The following is a 16,435-nucleotide window of genomic DNA, read 5'->3' as shown; positions in this document are numbered from 1 at the left end:
GATTGTTCCCCAAAACTGCCACACTCAGCAGCTGGAACCTGGTTAAAAGTGAAGGTTTGTCCTCACCGGAAGCCTGGAAGTGAGTGCCTGTCAGCGTTCCACTAGGAGGGCCCAGCAGACATCTTCCAGAGGCAGGCACTGCCAACTGCTCCACACTGTATGGAGCAGTCCAGCTGAATTAGCTAAGCCTGTGGGTACAACCAACCGACGAGATTCAGGGGGCCAGGAACACAGTGGGGGACCAGTAGCATGGAAAAAGCTGCAAGAGAGGTGGGCAAGGGATGGATTCCACCCACACATACGCAACAAATGAGAGCTACAGCATGAGACTCATTTGGATCAGGAGTTTTGTTTTGCTTTTGATTTTTGGACAAGGTCTCACTATGTAGCTCTGGCTGTACTGAAATTCACTATGTAGGTCAGGCTGGCCTCGAACTCATAGAGATCCACCTGCCTCTGCATCCTGAGTGCTGGTATTAAAGGCATGCGCCACCACCACTAGCTGGACCTGTGTGTGTGTGTGTGTGTGTGTGTGTGTATACATATATACATACATATATATGCGTATATACATATATATGTATGTGTGTATATATATGTATGTATATATGTATATATATATAGTTTTTCGAGACAGGGTTTCTCTGTAGCTTTGAAGCCTGTCCTGGAACTAGCTCTGTAGACCAGGCAGGCCTCAAACTCACAGAGATCCACCTGCCTCTGCCTCCCGAGTGGTGGGATTAAAGGCATGCACCACCACTACCCGGCATGGATCTGTATTTTTTAAATACTGAAAAACAGCTATTTTGTTATTTGAGACAAGCTGGCCCTCCTGACCCTGCCTTGGCCTCCTGAGTGCTGGGGAACACACACCATGATCAGCTCCATATTTGTCCTCTCTCCTGGCAGAGCACTTGAAAATCCCCACAAGTTGGACATATGCGTCATGAACAATAGTCACCATGCTGGGCCACTGCGCTCTTGAATAAAGTGCTCCATCTAATCAAGAGCTCGTCCCTTTTGGCCTGCCTCTTGCCCCTGCCCCTGCCCCTGCCCCTGCCCCTGATTACCTTATATCTTACTATCTCACACAGACGCGAGAGCAAGCAGGATTTGTGGATTTGTGTTTCTTTTTTTTCTTTGCCACTCATTGGTATTGTCGTAACAGAATGGCCTCCTTTTAGAGGCTCCATCATACTGCACTGTGCAACTTGCCACATTTTCTCCACCGTGTTGGGACCCGAGGATGCCTGTCTGCTTTGCTGTGGAGGAGGAGTTGCTACCGCCACAGGAGTGCTAACAGTGTCTCTCTGGCAAACTGAACTCTGGAGTTTGGGCTATAAACCTAGCGCTGGGTCCTGTGTTAGCCCTGTTCCTAGTTACTTGAGAAGTCTCCTCTCTCCGTTTTCAGTAATGGCCGCGGTGACTCCATTCCCACCAGCACTGTGCCAGGGTTCCTCATCTCCACATGCTGCCAACAGTCATCTCTCATCGTCTTCCTAATAGCCGTTCTGACAGGTGCTACGTAGCCTCTCCTTGTGGTTTTGCATGTGTTTCCCTGATGACTCACAAGCATGTTATTGTATGTCTGCTGCTCACTTGCAGGCCTCGTGTCCACGCATGCCATTTGCCCATCTTAAATAAGACTCTTTAGATCCCTGCTGCGACTTTCCTAGCTCACATTTGGGATATTAACCCCTTAACAGAAGCTCACCTGGCAAATATGTCCCCTACTTCACACACCCTCTCTTTCCTGGGTTGCCTCCTTCCCCATGAGGAAACTTCAGTCTGTTGTAATCCCATAACCTGAGATTTTAGAACAAAAGTATCACAGGGATCTCTCTCTCTCTGTCTCTCTCTGTCTCTCTCTCAGGAGTTTTATAGTCTCAGATTGTATGCCTTTAGTCCTCTTGGACTGGGGTGTGTGTGTGTGTAAAATGTGTGAGACAGAAGCCTAATCTCTTGTAGGCAGATACCTACTTTTCACTATCCTTTTCCCTTTGTGTATTTTTGGCATCTGGTTGGAAATCAGTCATAAATGCACAAGATAGGACTCTCCCTATCCTGCTCCATTTTTATGCCAGTACCATACTGTTTTAATTTCATAAGCTTTGTAGCATAGTTTGGAACCAAGATGTGTAGTATCTTCAGTATGAGTCTTTTTACTTGAGATGGCTTTGGCTATTTGGGGTCACTTGTGGTTTTACATGAATTTTACAGGGGTTTTTTTCTATTTCTGTGAAAATTGTCATTGGAATTTTTATAGAGATTACACTCAAATCTGTAGATCACCCAGGTAATTTGAATATTTCAACATTGCAAGCCATGAATATGGACTATATTGCCATTTATTTTTGTTCAATTTCTTTCATCAGTACTTGATAAATATCAGTCTGCAGAGAAAGTCTGCAATCTTTCATCTCCTCTGGTTCAATGCATTATAGCCCAGAAGAGATGGGAATTCTTTCTTCTCTGGCTAGTTCCCGGCGAGTGTGTGGAAACACAGCTGGCTGCCCAGTACATGAATCCTGCCCGTGGAGTTTATTGCATTCCTTTATCAGTTCTAACAGATTTTAGGGTCATGTGTGTGTTCCAGACTTATTATCTGTTTCTGAGACTTCTACGGATGAAGTGATGTGTTGTCTGGAAGGGGAAGTGTGTGGGCAGAGATGACCCGCGGCTAGCCAGGATGTGTAGGCTGGGGATGAGTCTATGGTGTAACCATATCATTCTACACACGGTCATTTTTCCACAGTGAAATGCCAAAGTGCGTCCCCATCGGCCCTGACACCTGTTGTCACATCTCAGTGACTCTCAGCCCCTTCTACAGGTGAGGAATGTGTGGTGGCTCACTAGGGCCTCAGCCAGTGGGCCTCATTCCCAACAGGAAGGAAGACAGACCAACTTAGCCTCCCCCAGCCTATAAGACCCTCTTTCTGGAAGTCCAACAGGCTGCAGGGCCTCTGCCTTCCCGCCACCTGTCAGCCAGAGCGCACTAGCCACCTTCCCGTGTACCTGCACCTCACCCTTTGGACTCCGACTAGGTTCCAGTGCGGACAGCATCTCATGCCTGTCCAGGCAGGGCCCTCTCTAGAGAGCTCCTCCCTGTCTCATCCCTGACCACAAGGGAGTTTACCTGGTAGCAGAAAGCCCTCAGAGCCTGCCATGTCCACACCCCAGACACAGCTTAACGCAAACCCATGTTTGTCTGTGGCCACCACTGTGTCAAGAAATGGACTCATGTTAGCTTAACTTAAAGAGGTTTTCCCACTGCATGCAAGGATTTGGCTGCTGGCTGTTTGTGCAGAGACGTAACTACAAAACTACTGGTAAGAGGGGCTGGAGAGATGGTTCAGCGCTGAATAAGAGTGCGGGCTGCTCTTGAAGAGGACCTGTTTGGGTCTCAGCACACATGTCCACAGCTCACAGCCACCTGCAGCTCCAGCTCCAGGGGTCAGCTGCCTCTTGCCTCCGCAGGCACCTGCGCTCTCTGCAGAATGGTTCCCCATCCCCCCCACCACATATACATAAACATAATTAAAAATAATTTTTAAAAATTAAATATTGAAAAATACTGAGAACATCCTTAATGTCCAGCCACGGAGGTCAGGGAAAACTCGTCAACACCCCTGGTTAAATGTTGCTCTGCCTGAAAACCCGTAGTCTCCGGGCCCCCAACTCCACAAAGAGCAGGGTCACATGACAGTCTTCTTCGAGACCGTCAGGAAGTTGATGCGCTCTTCCTCTTCTGTACTGGACACTGAGCCCAGGCCTTGCGCACTAGGCAAGCACTCTGTCACTAAATGACGTTCCCAGCCCTGTTTTTGTTTGTTTTGTTTCATTTGTGTATACGCTCATACTAGTTCACGCTGGGCGGGGGTGCACATGTGCCAGCTGAGTTTAAATTAATGTTATTTCATGCACACACATGTGTCCGCCTATGTGGGGCTGAAGGTTGGCACTGAGATATCTTCCACAATCACCTTTACCACCTTATTTTTTTCGGAGACAGGATCTCTTGCTGAACACGGAGCCCACCAACCTGGCTGGACCGACCGGCTGGAATACCCCGAGATCCTCCTGTTTCCACCGCCTCCCAAGCGCTGGCACTGCAAGTGTGTGCCACTGACCTGGTTTTGTGTGTGGGTCGGGAGATCAAGTCACAGCCTCATGCTTTCACAGCAAGCACCTGATATGTGACAACCTTTATCTCTAGGCTTAATTTAAGACAGGGTCTCACCAAGTTATTCAGATTGTCCTGGAACCCACGCTGTAGCTCAGGCTGTCCTTGAACTTGTGGTCCTCCTGACTCAATCTTTTGAGCAGCCAGGACAGGTGTGTGTGTGTCCACATGTGTGTGAGCGTGCACGCACAGGCGTGCACACACGCACACATGTACAAATGCCACAGCTAACAAGAAATGGCCTGAAAGGACATACCCCCATATCCAACATTATACTTTAAAGAGTAAAGATCCAATCAAGGTGTGGTAGTGCACACCTGTAATCCCAGTACTTGGGGAGACTGGGGCAGGAGGATCAAGAGTTCAAGGCTAATCTGAGATACATATCAAGATCCTGTCTCGAAAAAATCACCCCCAAAGGAAAGAGAATGAAAGGTGGCTGTCGGGTTTTCTTCCCATATTATCACTGTAGGTTCTGATTTTCATTTCAATATCAAATTGGGATGTTTCTAGAATTTAGTAATGAAAGCAAGCCTAAGGTAAGGACCATGGTACAAGCCTTCCAGGCAGCAGATGCTCGGCCGCCCACTCACCACACTGTGGCCTGGTTGAAGACCCCCGAGGTCATATCACCCACGAAACCTCAGTTCTAACTGTCACACCCCACACCCACCAAATTAAGCCCCCCTGCCATCTTCACAGAGCCCGGTCCCTCCTCTATGAGGTAGAAACTGTACGGCACACCCATTGGGTCACATACACTACGTTCATGGCTACTACCCCTCCCATAAGCCCCTTTCTTGCCTAATGACCCTGTTTCCAGGCTGTTAGGACTGGCTGTGTCCAGAACCATTCTGTACCCATTTGCAGAGTTGTCCTTGATGGAGGCACCAGATGTGTGTCCCCATTTTACAGAGACTTTTACAGAAGTTCAGACAAGAGATGGCCACTTCCTTTGTACAGCAAAGGTAGGATGAAAATCACAGCCTGGACCCTCTGCGAGCCCCACCCTCACCCCAGTGAGGGACCAGCAACAGTTCAGGGCTGTGGCCAGGGCAGGAGAACCGGGAATACAATGTAACATAAAGGCAGGAGCCTCCCCCTGCCCTGCATCCCCAGCACCCATCCCACTCACAGCAGATGAAGGAAGACAGCCCCCGAAGTACCCCCAGGACAGCAAGCCCAGAGTTCCGAGGGGCCATCAGACACTGGCCAGTGGAACAGGTCAGCCATAGGGGATGCCGGCAAGCTGGAGCCTGGTTGTGAAGAACTGCCACTCAGCTCCATGCCCCAACACGGCCAGTGACACCGACCTTCTGAGCTGGCAAAAGAAACTAGAGATTGGCGGGTTTGTGTAAAGTCGTATACGCAATAATACAAAGAAATCTCTAAGCTCCTCCTGTGGATGTCCTGGAGTCTGCTGTGTGGACTTGAGCTAACCACGTGACCTCTCTTGAATGGCTGTGATCTGCAACACGGAGAGTTAAGACCTGTCCCTCAGTTATTTTGGCAAGGAGACAAGACACACTTAGCCGGGACTTGTGATAACAGAACACTAATAGCTAGTGTTTCCTGAGTTCAAGTGGAGGTTATTTCATTCGGACCACAGGCGCACAGGACAGGCCTGACTTTAAAGCTTCTACTGGAATGCTGGTGCACATCTGTAATCTCAACATTCAGCAGGTGAAGCAGAAGATCACGAATTCAACAACCACCCTTGGGGTTTTAAAATTAAGGGAAAAAAAATCTTCAGAAAAGTCTTAATACAGGGAATCCTATTTTCTTTCTCCAGATTTGTGTAGTTACCCTATTTTGCTCTGTTTTCTTTATTGTCTATCTGCATAGATCTCTTTAATAGTGTGTGTGTGTGTGTGTGTGTGTGTGTGTGTGTGTGTGTGTGTGTGTTTGCAGTGCTGGGATGGAACCCAGGGCCTGGCACAGGCTAGACAAGAGCCCCATCTCCCTGCTCTTATCATAAAACATCCATATCTCGACAGGCGGTGGTGGCACACTCTTTTAATCCCAGCATTCAGGAGGCAAAGGCAGGTGGGTCTCTGGGAGTTCAAGAACAGTCTGGTCTACAGAGCTACACAGTAAATTCCAGGACCAGCTCCGAAGCTACACAGAGAAACTCTGTCTCGAAAAACAAGCAAACGAATGAATAAATAAATAAATGAAGAGAAGACACCCGCACTCCACTTGCAGTGACGCTGCTGCTTCCGTAACCTCTCCCGCTTCTCCTGCGTATCCTTCAGCCGGGAGCTGGTCCTTGGCCTTTAATCCTTACTGTCTTCACTTTAGAGCTGAGAAGCTGAGGCTCAGAGAGGCTGAAGAGCTTGCCCAGAGTCACCCTACAGGAAAAGGTGAGTGGGGGGGCTTAAACTCAAGAGGGGTCCCCTCCAGGCCTCAGAATGCCAGCAGCAGCCTCAGCATCAGCAGGTGGGGGGCGGGGCTCCTTCTGGAGCAAGCGGAGGCCCAGTATAGACCTCCTTAGACTCCTCGTTCAGCTGGTGATTACCAAGCACCTGTCTGGGCATACCACCTGGGGTCCTACTCAGCCCCCGCAGGTGGCTATGGCCCTGGCGGAGTGCCACCCCCTCTTTCTGTGACCCCAGTTAGCCATTGGAAGATAAACAGTGTGCTGGAGCAGAGAATACTCCCCACCTGTATGCAAATCGGGAACAAGGGAGACGGGGCAGGGATGGGGCCAGAGGTACCTGACTTTTATGGTGCGTGTGTGAGTGTCTGGACATACGTGCAGAGGCGGTAAAGGCCAGAAGTCAACCTTATGAGTCCATTTCTCAGGTCCACCTTGTTCTATTAAACAGAATTTCCTACTGGCCTGGAACTCAGCAGTAAGGCTAAACTGAGTGGCAAGCACACCTCAGGGACTTACCTGCCTGTCTCTGCCTCCTTTGGTCTGCCACACCAGTCAGCCTTTTGGTTTGGTTTGTTGTCTTTTGAGACAGGGTCTCTCAGCTGGGTAGTGGTGAAGCTGCCTTTAATCCTAGCACTCAGGAGACAGAGGGCCTTGAACTCTGAGTTCAAGGCCAGTCTGGTCTACAGAGTGCACTCTCAGGAGAGAAACCCTGTCGTGAAAAACTAAGCAGGGTGGGGGTGGGAGGGTCTCTCGGCTTAGCCCTGGCTGTCCTGGAACTCCTAGGTAGACCTGGCTAGCTCAGAACACACAGAAATCCACCGCCTCTGCCACCCAAGTGAGTCACCACACCTAGTCCGCCTAGTTGTTTTGTTTTGTTTTTTTTTCCTGTGAGGTCTGGGGACTAAACTCAGGCCACCAGGCTCGAGCGTGTTACTGCCTGGGTTAGCTCCCCAGCCCCAGCCTATTCTCTTCTTAGCACAGCAGTGTCGGTCACTGTGTTCAAAAGGCCAAAGAGACAGAGCCTAAAGCCCCAAGGGCCCCAGGCCATTTCCCTGACCCCTTTCCAAAGCAGATGACAGCTATCCAGAGGGAGAGGAAGAAGTCCTAGAGCAAAGGCTGGGAGATGGACACGGGCATGGATGATACTGCAGATGGCCGTATCCGTGATGGACAGAGGGAGTCTCGGAGCTGAGCCCACATACTCAGCCTCCTCAGAGAGGGACTGCGGGCCATTGGTGGTGCAGGGCAGGAGAGTGATCCCAGAACCTCAGCCGAACCCCCAACCACGGTTTAGGAGGCCAGGAAGCGCTGGTTCCCAAATGAAAAGCTGTCACTAACCTTACCACCTCCCCCATTGGCCTATTGTCCCCAGAAGGAATCACTTATCTCCCTGCCTACCCTCTGTTCAGCCTCCTCTCGGCAGAGAACTTAACACACACCTCAGATGCAGCAGAAGATGCAATCCTGCCATAGACCCTCCAGGCATGCCTTCTGCCTGGGTTCCAGGCCTTTCTGTTGGGATCGAAACACCTCATGACCTGACACCTCCACTGGGAGACCTCTCAGATACAACCGCTTCATGTAAAGCCTGCATCCCCAGGACTGCTGCTGAAAACTCACCAGAATGAACACAGAAGGAAAAGATGGGCTCTCCTCACCACTGTGACATTTTGAAAACACCATGTAAACAAATAAATGACATCAAGAAACTTCTCCAGGGGCTGGAGAGATGGCTCAGTGGTTAAGAGCATTGCCTGCTCTTCCAAAGGTCCTGAGTTCAATTCCCAGCAACCACATGGTGGCTCACAACCATCTGTAATGGGGTCTGGTGCCCTCTTCTGGCCTGCAGACATACGCACAGACAGAATATTGTATACATAATAAATAAATAAATATTTAAAAAAAAAAGAAACTTCCCCAAAGATTCCTCCACAAAGACCACACTCGACAGACCATCCACTCCGCAGTGTGAGTGCTTGGTAGCGTGGACCAGACACCCTGTTTTCCTATCATCCGGTGGCTTTTTGAGAGCAGGGCCACTTGAGACTAACAACTCACCCATCTGCCTGCCCAGACACTGGTCGGCCCGCTGAAAGCTCCCCCTCTGGGTTCGGTCAGGGACCAACATAGGCCACTAACGCCCTCTGTCCAGCTACTGAAGAGAAGTGCACAGGAGAAACAGGAAGAAGGGGGGGGGCGTGCGGGGGGGGGAGAAGCATTCGGCAAGCAGTAGTGTGGCCTTTCTCTCCACAGGTGATTTTAGGCCCACTGGAGACTCTGCCTTTGGGCATAGGAGTTCGGTTCACAGGTCTGACACACCAGAACCACGTCAGAATGGGGTGAGAAGGTCAGAGGATTGGGCCTTGATCCTAGTTCCCGGCCTAACTTATCTGGAATGACCTCTGCCTTCCCAGCTGTTGATGAGGCTGCCTAACTCACGGTTAACTGGTTACAAGGCCGAAGAGCATCCACCCACAAAACCCCAACGACATGAAACACCAAGATGACCTAGTGCCTGGGGAGCCTGAATTTAGCATCACAGGAAGTGGTCCACACAGATCATGACCCCAACTCATCTAAGGGGAATCTGCTTGCCAGACTGCATAGGCCCAGCAGCCACTCCCAAGCGGGCCTGTCTCCTTCCAGATAGGAGGACTGACCTTTCTTGTCAACCAAACCTCAAGTCACTGGAGCCCAAGAGGCGCTGCCCCATGAGGCCCCAATCACTTGTCAAAGCAGCCCTGCTCCAACAGCTCCCTCTGAGGGCCTGGAGCTGGCTGCACAGCCAGTCTCCTGGGCCACGCAGCAGGCCAGGCAGTCCTACCGGTTGTATCCTCCGTCCAGCATCAGGACTTAAGCTTCTACTGTCCTCTCAGCTTAGGCTCTATGCTGGGCCTCTTTACCCTGAGAGGAAGACATCCAGGCAGCTAACCAGGTCCTCAGCACCCTGTTGCTTCCTTCCTGTGGAAGGCTTGTGGGGGGCCTGTGGAGGTCCCCGCTCGGCTACCCCCTACCCCCGCGCAGCCCCTTAGCCGGGGTCCAGCTGGATGGTGGCTCTCAATGAGCTGTGTCCCTTAGTCACTCTAAGCAGACCTCCTAGACCCCTGGCTAGCCCCCCGGGACACATCAGACCCTCCCTGTCACCAAGCGCCCACAGTTATCCAAGCGAGGGATGTGCGGGAACCGGCGCCTGGGTGATCCAGAGCCTCGTGCCTCCCCAGTCGCCCCCCAGACCGGGAAGGAAGCTTCTGAGGGGAAGCGCGGGGCGGAGGCGGCCTGCCTGGATCCCGCGTCCCGGCCGGAGAAGGGCTGACCGAGCCACCCGTGGCCACCTTTGCGTTTGTCCCGCGGGAACCGAGGCGAGGACCCCCACAGCCACGCCCGTCGCCCGAGTCCCCGGACGTCCCAGCCCGCGTTCGCGCTCACCTGCCGCCACCGCCGCCGAGGGCCCGGCACACTGGAGTTCCCGCCCGTGGGTGTGAGAGCCCGGGCGCCCCCAGCTGGCCGTCCTGACCATGCGGGGCGCGGGCCGGGGAAATGTCCCCACCCGATCCTCAAGTAGCCACCTCCGGCTCCGTTACCAGCAGCGCTCGGCCATCTCCCGTGTCCCTGAGTCTGCAGGAGGGAGCCACGCCCGCAGCCTTAGGTTACCAGACAGATCCCATCTCCGGGGTTCCCAAAGTACCTCTCCCACGTGGTTCCCGGTTCCCGGCTCCCGGTCCATTCCCACCTCCGGGGAGATTATTAGACAGTGTTGTCTCCACCGCCTCCTTCTAGAGCTCGTCTGCCCTCCGGCCACGCCCCTGTTTCTGGAAGGCTCCAGGCTGCAACTAAGGCTCTCCTGCCACGTGTGGACGACCCAATCTCTTTTGTCACCCAGACCTTGACCTCTTAGGACCGTCTTAGAAGAGGGCTACCCACCCATCCGCCACACAGGCACAGCTCTATTCACCTGGAGGAAAAACCCAGCCTAAGAAAGTTTGTGTGTAGCCTCGTGGTGGCCTCTATAACCTGGAGTGGAACACCAGAGTTGGAAAAAACAAAGCAACAACCAAAAACCCCACAAAAACAAACAAACAAAAACAACAACATAAACAAATAAAGAAACCTGCCCTGGCCAGCCAGTCATGGCACACATCTTTAATCCCAGCACTCAAGAGGCAAAGGCAGGCAAATCTCTAAATTCGAGGCCAGACTGCTCTACAGAGTGAGTTCCAGAACAGCCAGGGCTACATAGAGACACCCTGTCTCGAAAAGCTCCCTCCCCCGCCAAAAGAAACTACCGTTTCTGAGGCTGGGCAAGCAAGACAGTGTTGCCCTGAGTCACCATGAAGCCAGCCAGCAGGGCGTTCAGCTGGGACCTCCCCAGGCCTTCTGTACCGCATCCTTGTGTGTAAAGGTGACTTTCCACATTGCTGGAAGAGTCGAGGGCATCTGTTGTGCATGTTTTCTTCAGGGCCAACTCAAAACCTTGGAGGGATCTACTCAGTGATGTCCTGAGCATCTGATGGGCACACGGGTGATCCTGGGACAAGCAGAGGGGAGGAACCTGTCTGGTCTAGTGGGATCCTGGGACCTTCTATGAACACGAGAGAGAAGAGACTCCAGAGGATCATGGCTGCATCCCATAGAAGCCCTGGGTCCCACCCCAGAGATCATCTGTCATCTGGAAGGTAGTAACCGATTTCCACTCGAGGGGAGCAGTCAAGGCTTACACCCCTGTCTTCAGCAAGACTGCCCAGCCTTCTTGACACTGGCCAGGCATTACTCCTGGCAGGCCACAGTGATGGCCAAGGTGACCCTTGCTGTCTAGACTGAAGACTTCCCATAAGAGCCCTGTCCTTAGTTCCCAAGAGATGAGCCTCCTGACAGATGGCAGCCCTCATCAGAACCCCAGCATTCTCACTCCATCAACAGAAACCAAGACACAGACAGCTTGCCTAATTGGTCCCAGAACTCCAAAATGGGGGTGACTTGGTGCAGAGGTGGCATATCCTCCGGTCTTTTCAAAAGAAAACAAATGAACTAACAAACAACATTGCAAGGAAGCCTCGGCTCTTTTGGTGTGGGTAGGATGGGAACGATACTATGACTTTGGTCTTTGGCATTTGTATGTCATCTGCATACAGGCCTGTGACCAATCTGCCAGCAGACAGGAAAACAGAACTGGAGAAAGGGAACGCAATAGGATGCTTGTCTCGGCATATGCTGCCAGTCCACAGGGCGCCTTTACAATCCTCATCTCTGCTGTGGACAGCCCTGCGGTAGCCTAATGGGACACTCTAACCCCCCAGTCGATAATTATGTTCAAGCTGTGGCCAACACTAGATCTCCCAAAGGTCCAGCGGAAGTGCTCACTGGGTGGGGTGGGCCTGAGATTCTCAGCACAGTGTGGCTGGGGTACTTGACTTTCTAACTTGTTTTGTCAAGACAGGGTTTCTCTGTGTCACAGCCCTAGCTGTCTGGAACTAGCTCTGTAGACCAGACTGGCCTCGAACTCACAGAGATCTACTTGCCTCTGCCTATCCAGTGCTGTGATTAAAGGTGTGCGCCACCACTGCCTGGTCCTAACTTTTTTTTCCCAAGATTTTTATTTTAGGTGAGTGTGTTACCTATCTGCATGTCTGTACACTACATGAGCTCAGGGCTTGAAGAGGCCAGAAGAGGGTGGTATACCCCCTGGAGTTGGAGTTACAGACAGTTGTGAGCCGACATGTGGATGCTGGGACCTGGACCCTGGTCCTCTGAAAGAGTAACAAATACCGACTAATCCAGATAATCGGCACTGCGAGTGGGGCTGTTGGTGTCCTAAGTCTGACCATGCGTTTCATCAGCCTTCAGGGTTGCTTTATGGAAGAGTTGGGAGCTGAAGAAAAAGAAGCCCAGAAAGCTGGAAGCAGAACTTAATGGGCCATTCTGGGGGAAGCACCGAGGACCAGAATGCCAAGAAAAATGTGGGCATGGGAGAACACACCCAAACCCAATAAGACAGATGGTAAACCCTACAGCCCGTGTGAGCTCTGGGTCCTTTAAGATCCCTGTATCTGCAGGCCTGCTGCCTGTGGCACACACGGGCCATCTCTGGGGCTGCCCTACTGGCTGCCGACAACTTTCCTCAGCAGACATCCCATGTTCCTGGCATCATCATTTCCATAGCAACGCTGGCTTTCCCTTCACGGCTGAACGCATGCGCAGATGTACACATTTGGGCCTGGAGGTCAGAAGACAGCTCCAGGGGTCAGTTCTCTCCTTCTGTTCTGAGTTCTGAAGCTCCAGCTCAGGTCACGAGGTTTGGCAAGTGCTTATGCCAAGTCACCTCGCCCGCTCAGGTCGTTTTTCCTTACCATCATCCCATTCCCTTTTGGGATAGAAATGTTTACCCTGTTACACTTTACATTAGAAGTTTGTAACCTGGGGGCTGGAGAGGTGGCTCAGAGGTTAAGAGCATTGCCTGCTCTTCTAGAGGTCCTGAGATCAATTCCCGGCAACCACGTGGTAGCTCACAACCATCTGTAATGAGGTCTGGTGCCCTCTACTGGCGTATAGGCACTCATGCAGGCAGAACACTGGATACATAATAAATATATTTTTTTAAAAAAGAGAAGTTTGTAACTTGTTGGGCATGGTAGCACATGCCTTTGATCTCAACACTCTAGAGGCAGAGGCAGGCAGATCTCTTTGAGTTCGAGGTAAGCCAGGTCTTCAGAGTGAGTTCCAGGACAGCCAGAACTACACAGTGAGACTCTGTCTCAACTCCTCACGGCCCCTTGCCTGTCACTTTCTGATTATTACAAGGGCTCACATGGAGTTCTCCATGAAATCTCAGAAGATACTTTGGACTTTTGAAGAGTGTTGGGATTCAAAACTGTGGGGACTTTTGATATTGTACTGAATTTTACTTACATTATGAGATGTCCATGAACATACGGGGACCTGGGGAAAGAATATATAATCTGAAATGTCCCCCACAGGCTCGTGTTTAGGGTACTTTGTCCCCAGCTGGTGGCACTGTTTTGGAAAGCTATGGAACACTTAAGGGATGGAGGGGTGGGGTGGCAGGAACAGGGACCTGGGAGCCATGGAAGGTGATGCTCACTTCGCTCCCGCTTCCCAGTTCACTGCGATGCGAAGACTCCCCCTGCTGGGCGTTCACCTCGTGAGGTGATGGCTGTAACCAGGAGCAACACAAACCTTTGTTCTTAGTGTCTGTCACAGTAATGAAACAATACTGGATCCTCTGATTTTTGAGACAGGGCCTTTCTGCGTAGTCCTGGTTTTCCTGGAATTGCTTATGTAGACCAGGCTGGCCTTGCACTCAAGATCCTCCTGATTCTACTTTCTACGTACTGGTGGATACTTTTTTCTTTTTTTAATTAATTTCTGTATTTTCCAATCCAATTGTTTTGCTTCCTTCCTCTCCTCCAAGTCCTCTGTCATCCCCCATCCACTCCTCCTCTGCGTCTATTTAGAGGAAGACCCCGTGGATATCAACCAAAACATGGCACACCAGAGTTGAAGGGTGATCGAGGCAACCCAATATGAAGATATGGGTCAGAGTCAGCCCCTGCCCCCACTGTTAGGAGTCACACAAGAAGACCAAGCTACATAATTGTAACATACGCAGAGGGCCTAGGTCAGTTCCGTGCAGGCTCTCTGGTTGTCTGTTCAGTCTCTATGAGCCCAGGTTAGTCTAGTCTGTGGGTTTTCTTGTGGTGTCCTTGACCCCTCTGACCCCTACAGCCCTTCTGACTCCCCCTCCTCTGCAGGATTCCCTGAGGTCTGCCTAATGGTTCCATCAGTGACTAGATGATGCCTCTCTTATGACCACTGGGCTAAGTATCAACCTATGAGTAGAACAGAATATCACTGGGAATCACTTCATTGATTTTTTTTTTTAATTCTTGTTTTTTATCAGTCGTGTTTGGTTCTATCCTAGGTCCCGGATACATTTTCTTAACAAGAGACATCTGGGAATGAGAGGAAAAGACTTCGGGAAAAATATAAAAGCAGAAATGAAAACCTCCCAGGAGGGTTAGAGATACAAAACCAAATGCCAGAGATGGAAGGGATGGAAGGAAAAACAGACAGCTAGAGGCTTTCTGCCCCGGTCACCCAATATTGAACAAATGTGGAGCCCCAGGAAAGCAGATGGGAGCAAATGAAAAATCAGGGTTTCCCAGTATCTGAAGGGTGTGTGTCATGAGGTGGAACACATCCATCCTGTAAAGTCCCAGTACAATGGATTAAAAACTCAACTTCCATACAGTGATTTTTCAGAGTATTGAGGGGAAGGCGGTCCTAAACATTTTAAAAGAGAAAAAAATTACCAAACCGGTATGGGACTCCTAACAACACAGAGAACGATGTTGTCGGCCTCTGAGAGGTGCTTCCCAGCCCAGAGCTCTGTATGCAGCCAAACTGTTAACTGGAGACTAATGCAGAGCGTGTTTCTGATGTTCACAGCTGCGCAGTGTGCACCAGGAAGCCAGGGGTAGACACCCAGCAAAGGACCTTATGAGAAGGGAAACCCAGGAAACAGGATAAGCCGAGTAACGGACAGGTGAAGGCAATCTCCCAGGTGCAGGGGGATGCAAGACTAAGTGACACCTGCATATCACAGCAAGCACACCTGGGCCCAAGCCTCGGGGGGACTGAGGGGACTGTGACAAACACCTGGCACAGCTAAATAATCTGCCGGGGTCTCACACACCAACAGGGTTTAGGCTCAATTACTATACTAAAATGCCTGGGCAGTTGTGGCACACATCTTTAATCCCAGCACTTGGGAGGCAAGGGGAGGTGGATCTTAGTGAGTTCGAGGCCAGCGTGGTCTACAAAGCAAGTTCCAGGACAGCCAAGACTACACAGAAAAACCCTGCTTTGAAAAACCAGAAGGAAAAAAAAACCCACTAAAGAATAAAAAATAAATAAAAACACTTGTTCAGAAAAAGAAACCAGGGCTGGGGGTGTCGCTCAGCAGTAAACCATGTGATTCCACGCACAACACCCTGGTTTTAATCCCCAGCCCCCACCTCCTGTGCGCCAGTCACGTTCTCACACAGCTCAGTTGGTAAAAACAGCATTTATCGTCACGGGCCAGAGATTTAAGGACATTGGAAAGTCAACAATTTCAAAACGTAAAAGTTGAGAAGTGGCGGAAGTGTGTCATCGAGAGGCTGCACAACGCTCGCCCGCTCCTGGCTGAAAACAACTCATCTGACTTTGCAAGTGGCTACCCCAAAGCTAGGGGAGCCATTTAGAATGCTTCAGTGTTCTGTCGGCATGGATGCTCTGCTCCCAACTGTTGGCACTTTCCCAGCAGAGCCAGGACCTCTCCCTAGTCCTCTGCCTCTCTTCCCTGCCTCCTTGCCTGGAGGGCTGTCCTGAGTCCTTAAGCCTGGAACTTGGGAACACTGTTGGGTTGGAGTGGATTTTAAACAGAGGCTGGCGCAATCCTCCTTGTGACATTTTGAAGCATGCTCAAGAAAAACCACATCCCTGGTGCCCTCAGTGCAAAGCTGGTCTGCAACCTAAGTTGAGTGGTCAATCTGAAAATTGATGCCATTTAGAGAGGCCACTTCATCCTTTTAATGAGCCCATCCTTTCCTTTTAATGTTAACATTAAACATTAAGACATCTTTGTAGGGGCTGAAGAGATGGCTCTCAGGGGACCTGGATTCTCAACACCACGAGATGACTCACAACTGTCTTTAATGCCAGAGACTGGACATCTGATGCCCTCTTCTGGCCTTTTTGAGCATTGCATGCACACAGTGAACAGACAAACAGGCAGGCAAAATTCATACAATAAAACTAAAAATACATCCTTTATTTTTCTAAAAAGGGCACTGTTCTATTTGTGTCCATCCTTT

At 50.8% G+C, this 16,435-nt stretch overlaps 1 protein-coding gene across 1 annotated transcript in view; it reads right to left on the bottom strand.

The window, feature by feature from the left end:
• Positions 1-10,071, bottom strand: part of Adcy7 (adenylate cyclase 7) — a 59,745-nt gene extending 49,674 nt beyond the window's left edge. Inside the window, exon 1 of the mRNA XM_048428562.3 lies at positions 9,990-10,071. The gene's annotated coding sequence lies outside the window, so the exon portion shown is untranslated. The remainder of the gene's footprint in view (positions 1-9,989) is intronic.
• Between the last annotated feature and the right edge of the window lie 6,364 nt (positions 10,072-16,435).

The sequence above is a fragment of the Myodes glareolus genome, chromosome 22 (assembly GCF_982192425.1).
Source record: "Myodes glareolus chromosome 22, mMyoGla1.1, whole genome shotgun sequence".
Taxonomy (NCBI): domain Eukaryota; kingdom Metazoa; phylum Chordata; class Mammalia; order Rodentia; family Cricetidae; genus Myodes; species Myodes glareolus.
This window is presented reverse-complemented; position numbering and strand designations above follow the sequence as displayed.